The sequence below is a fragment of the Triticum dicoccoides genome, chromosome 5B (assembly GCF_002162155.2).
Source record: "Triticum dicoccoides isolate Atlit2015 ecotype Zavitan chromosome 5B, WEW_v2.0, whole genome shotgun sequence".
Taxonomy (NCBI): Eukaryota; Viridiplantae; Streptophyta; class Magnoliopsida; order Poales; family Poaceae; genus Triticum; species Triticum dicoccoides.
This window is the reverse complement of record NC_041389.1, coordinates 572,430,061-572,435,897: the sequence shown is the minus strand read 5'-3', so window position 1 is coordinate 572,435,897 and position 5,837 is coordinate 572,430,061.

Here is a 5,837-nt window from a genome sequence, read left to right as displayed (position 1 = left end):
CATGAACTTCTAACCTTTGACACCCTTCCTAGCAAACCGTTGCTTGGCTATGTTATCGCTTTGCTCAGCCCCTCTTATAGTGTTGCTAGTTGCAGGTGAAGTTGAAGATTTCTCCATGGTGGACAGGGTTATGTTGGGATATCACAATATCTCTTATATTATTATTAATGCATCTATATACTTGGTAAAGGATGGAAGGCTCGGCCTTATGCCTGGTGTTTTGTTCCACTCTTGCCGCCCTAGTTTCCGTCATACCGGTGTTATGTTCCCGGATTTTGCGTTCCTTACGCGGTTGGGTGATTTATGGGACCCCCTTGACAGTTTGTTTTGAATAAAACTCCTCCAGCAAGGCCCAACCTTGGTTTTACCATTTGCCTCACCTAGCCCTTTTCCCCTTGGGTTTCCGGAGCCCGAGGGTCATCTTTATTTACCCCCCCCGGGCGAGTGCTCCTCTAAGTGTTGGTCCAAACTAGAGCACCGTGCGGGACCATTCCTTGGCAACTTGGATTACGTCGGTTCCTGTACGCTTCGCTCATCCGGTGTGCCCTGAGAACGAGATATGTGCAGCTCCTATCGGGATTTGTCGGCACATCCGGGCGGCTTTGCTGGTCTTGTTTTACCATTGTCGAAATGTCTTGTAAACCGGGATTCCGAGTCTGATCGGATCTTCCTGGGAGAAGGTATATCCTTCGTTGATCGCGAGAGCTTATCATGGGCTAAGTTGGGACACCCCTGCAGGGTATAAACTTTCGAAAGCCGTGCCTACGGTTATAGGCAGATGGGAATTTGTTAATGTCCGGTTGTAGATAACTTGACACCAGATACGAACTAAAACGCATCAACCGCGTGTGTAGCCGTGATGGTCTCTTCTCGGTGGAGTCCGGGAAGTGAACACGGTCTTTGGGTTATGTTTGACGTAAGTAGGAGTTCAGGATCACTTCTTGATCATTGCTAGCTTCACGACCGTTCCTTTGCTTCTCTTCTCGCTCTTATTTGCGTATGTTAGCCACCATATATGCTTAGTCGCTGCTGCAACCTCACCACTTTACCACTTCCTTTCCCTTTAAGCTTTGCTAGTCTTGATACCCATGGTAATGGGATTGCTGAGTCCTCGTGGCTCATAGATTACTACAACAACAGTTGCAGGTACAGGTTTTGCGATGATCATGATGCGAGAGCGATGTTTGCTTGTTTGGAGTTCTTCTTCTGCTTCTTCTTCGATCAGGGGATAGGTTCCAGGTCGGCAGCCTGGGCTAGCAGGGTGGATGTCGTTTGAGTTTCTGTTTGTGTTTCATCCGTAGTTTGGATGTTGATCTTATGTATGATGTATTGATGTTGTATTCGTGTGGCATTGTATGCCTCTTGTATGTATCCCCATCTATTATGTGATGTTGATGTAATGATATCCACCTTGCAAAGCGTTTCAATATGCGGTTCTATCCTTGGTGGGACCTTCGAGTCTCTTTAGGATAGTATCGCATATTGGGCGTGACACATACTTTGTTCTCATACATGGATCCCATCTCAGATTTCATGGCCTCTAGCCATTTTGTGGAATCTGGGCTCATCATCGCTTCCTCATAGTTCATAGGTTCATCATGGTCAAGTAACATGACTTCCAGAATAGGATTACCGTACCACTCTGGTGTGGATCTTACTCTGGTAGACCTATGAGGTTTAGTAGAAACTTGATCTGAAGTTTCATGATCAATATCATTAGCTTCCTCACTAATTGGTGTAGTTGTCACAGGAACCGATTCTTGTGATGAACTACTTTCTAATAAGGGAGCAGGTACAGTTACCTCATCAAGTTCTACTTTCCTCCCACTCACTTCTTTCGAGAGAAATTCCTTCTCTAGAAAGGATCCGAATTTAGAAACAAAAATCTTGCCCTCAGATCTGTGATAGAAGGTGTACCCAACAATTTCTTTCGGGTATCCTATGAAGACACATTTCTCCGATTTGGGTTCGAGCTTATCTGGTTGAAGTTTCTTCACATAAGCATCGCAGCCCCAAACTTTAAGAAACGACAACTTTGGTTTCTTGCCAAACCACAGTTCATGAGGCGTCGTCTCAACGGATTTTGATGGTGCCCTATTTAACGTGAATGCGTCTGTCTCTAAAGCATAACCCCAAAACGATAGCGGTAAATCAGTAAGAGACATCATAGATCGTACCATATCTAGTAAAGTACGATTACGACGTTCAGACACACCATTTTGTTGTGGTGTTCCAGGTGGCGTGAGTTGCGAAACTATTCCGCATTGTTTCAAATGTAAACCAAACTCGTAACTCAAATATTCTCCTCCACGATCAGATCGTAGAAATTTTATTTTCTTGTTACGATGATTTTTCCACTTCACTCTGAAACTCTTTGAACTTTTCAAATGTTTCAGACTTGTGTTTCATTAAGTAGATATACCCATATCTGCTCAAATCATCTGTGAAGGTGAGAAAATAACGATACCCGCCGCGACCTCAACATTCATTGGACCACAAACATCAGTATGTATGATTTCCAACAAATCAATTGCTCGCTCCATAGTTCCGGAGAACGGCGTTTTAGTCATCTTGCCCATGAGGCACGGTTCGCAAGTACCAAGTGATTCATAATCAAGTGATTCCAAAAGCCCATCAGTATGGAGTTTCTTCATTGGCTTTACACCGATATGACCTAAACGGCAGTGCCACAAATAAGTTGCACTATCATTATCAACTCTGCATCTTTTGGTTTCAACACTATGAATATGTGTATCACTACTATCGAGATTCAATAAAAATAGACCACTCTTCAAGGGTGCATGACCATAAAAGATATTACTCATATAAATAGAACAACCATTATTCTCTGACTTAAATGAATAACCGTCTCGCATCAAACAAGATCCAGATATAATGTTCATGCTTAACGCTGGCACCAAATAACAATTATTTAGGTCTAAAACTAATCCCGATGGTAGATGTAGAGGTAGCATGCCGACCGCGATCACATCGACTTTGGAACCATTTCCCACGTGCATCGTCACCTCGTCCTTAGCCAATCTTCGCTTAATCCGTAGTCCCTGTTTTGAGTTGCAAATATTAGCAACAGAACCAGTATCAAATACCCAGGTACTACTGCGAGCATTAGTAAGGTACACATCAATAACATGTATATCACATATACCTTTGTTCACTTTGCCATCCTTCTTATCCGCCAAATACTTGGGGCAGTTCCGCTTCCAGTGTCCAGTCTGCTTGTAGTAGAAGCACTCAGTCTCAGGCTTAGGTCCAGACTTGGGTTTCTTCTCTTGAGCAGCAACTTGTTTGCTATTCTTCTTGAAGTTCCCCTTCTTCTTCCCTTTGCCCTTTTTCTTGAAACTGGTGGTCTTGTTGACCATCAACACTTGATGCTCCTTCTTGATTTCTACCCCCGCGGCTTTTAGCATTGCGAAGAGCTCGGGAATAGTCTTGTCCATCCCTTGCATATTATAGTTCATCACGAAGCTCTTGTAGCTTGGTGGCAGTGATTGAAGAATTCTGTCAATGACACTATCATCAGGAAGATTAACTCCTAGTTGAATCAAGTGATTATTATACCCAGACATTTTGAGTATGTGTTCACTGACAGAACTATTCTCCTCCATCTTGCAGCTATAGAACTTATTGGAGACTTCATATCTCTCAATCCAGGCATTTGCTTGAAATATTAACTTCAACTCCTGGAACATCTCATATGCCCCATGACGTTCAAAATGTCGTTGAAGACCCGGTTCTAAGCCGTAAAGCATGGCACACTGAACTATCGAGTAGTCATCAGCTTTGCTCTGCCAGACGTTCTTAACGTCGTCAGTTGCATCAGCAGCAGGCCTGGCACCCAGCGGTGCTTCCAGGACATAATTCTTCTATGCAGCAATGAGGATAATCCTCAGGTTACGGACCCAGTCCTTGTAATTGCTACCATCATCTTTCAACTTTGCTTTCTCAAGGAACGCATTAAAATTCAACGGAACAACAGCACGAGCCATCTATCTACAACAAACATAGACAAGCAAAATACTATCAGGTACTAAGTTCATGATAAATTTAAGTTCAATTAATCATATTACTTAAGAACTCCCACTTAGATAGACATCCCTCTAATCTTCTAAGTGATTACATGATCCATATCAACTACACCATGTCCGATCATCACGTGAGATGGAGTAATTTCAACGGTGAACATCAATATGTTGATCATATCTACTATATGATTCACGCTCGACCTTTCGGTCTCCGTGTTCCGAGGCCATATCTGTTATATGCTAGGCTCGTCAAGTTTAACCCGAGTATTCCGCGTGTGCAACTATTTTGCACCCGTTGTATTTGAACGTAGAGCCTATCACATCCGATCATCACGTGGTGTCTCAACACGAAGAACTTTCGCAACGGTGCATACTCAGGGAGAACACTTCTTGATAATTTTAGTGAGAGATCATCTTAAAATGCTACCGTCAATCAAAGCAAGATAAGATGCATAAAGGATAAACATCACATGCAATCAATATAAGTGATATGATATGGTCATCATCATCTTGTGCTTGTGATCTCCATCTTCGAAGCACCGTCGTGATCATCATTGTCACCGGCGCGACACCTTGAACTCCATCGTAGCATCGTTGTCGTTACACCATCTATTGCTTCTACGACTATCGCTACCGCTTAGTGATAAAGTAAAGCAATTACAGGGCGTTTGCATTTCATACAATAAAGCGACAACCATATGGCTCCTGCCAGTTGCCGATAACTTCGGTTACAAAACATGATCATCTCATACAATAAAATATAGCATCACGTCTTGACCATATCACATCACAACATGCCCTGCAAAAACAAGTTAGACGTCCTCTACTTTGTTGTTGCAAATTTTACGTGGCTGCTACGGGCTGAGCAAGAACCGTTCTTACCTATGCATCAAAACCACAACGATAGTTCGTCAAGTTAATGTTGTTTTAACCTTCGCAAGGACCGGGCGTAGCCACACTCGATTCAGCTAAAGTGAGAGAGACAGACACCCGCCAGCCACCTTTAAGCACGAGTGCTCGTAACGGTGAAACCAGTCTCGCGTAAGCGTACGCGTAATGTCGGTCCGGGACGCTTCATCTCACAATACCGTTGAGCCAAAGTATGACATGCTGGTAAGCAGTATGACTTGTATCGCCCACAACTCACTTGTGTTCTACTCGTGCATATGACATCTACGCATAAAACCTGGCTCTGATACCACCGTTGGGGAACGTAGTAATTTCAAAAATTTCCTACGCACACGCAAGATCATGGTGATGCATAGCAACGAGAGGGGAGAGTATTGTCCACATACCCTCGTAGACCGTAAGCGGAAGCGTTATGACAACGCGGTTGATGTAGTCGTACGTCTTCACGATCCGACCGATCCAAGTACCGAATGTACGGCACCTCCGAGTTCAGCACACGTTCAGCTCGATGACGATCCCCGGACTCCGATCCAGCAAAGTGTCGGAGATGAGTTCCGTCAGCACGACAGCATGGTGACGATGATGATGTTCTACCGGCGCAGGGCTTCGCCTAAACTCCGCGACGATATGACCGAGGTGGAATATGGTGGAGGGGGGCACCGCACACGGCTAAGGAACGATCTTGAAGATCAACTTGTGTGTTCTAGGGTGCCCCCCTGCCCCCGTATATAAAGGAGGGAGGGGGGAGGTGCGGCCGGCCCCCTAGGGGTGCGCCTGGAGGAGTCCTACTCCCACTGGGAGTAGGACTCCCCCTCTTGCCTTGGTGGACAAGGAAAGGGGGGAGGGGAAAGAGGAAAGGGGGGTGCCGCCCCCCCTTCCTTGTCC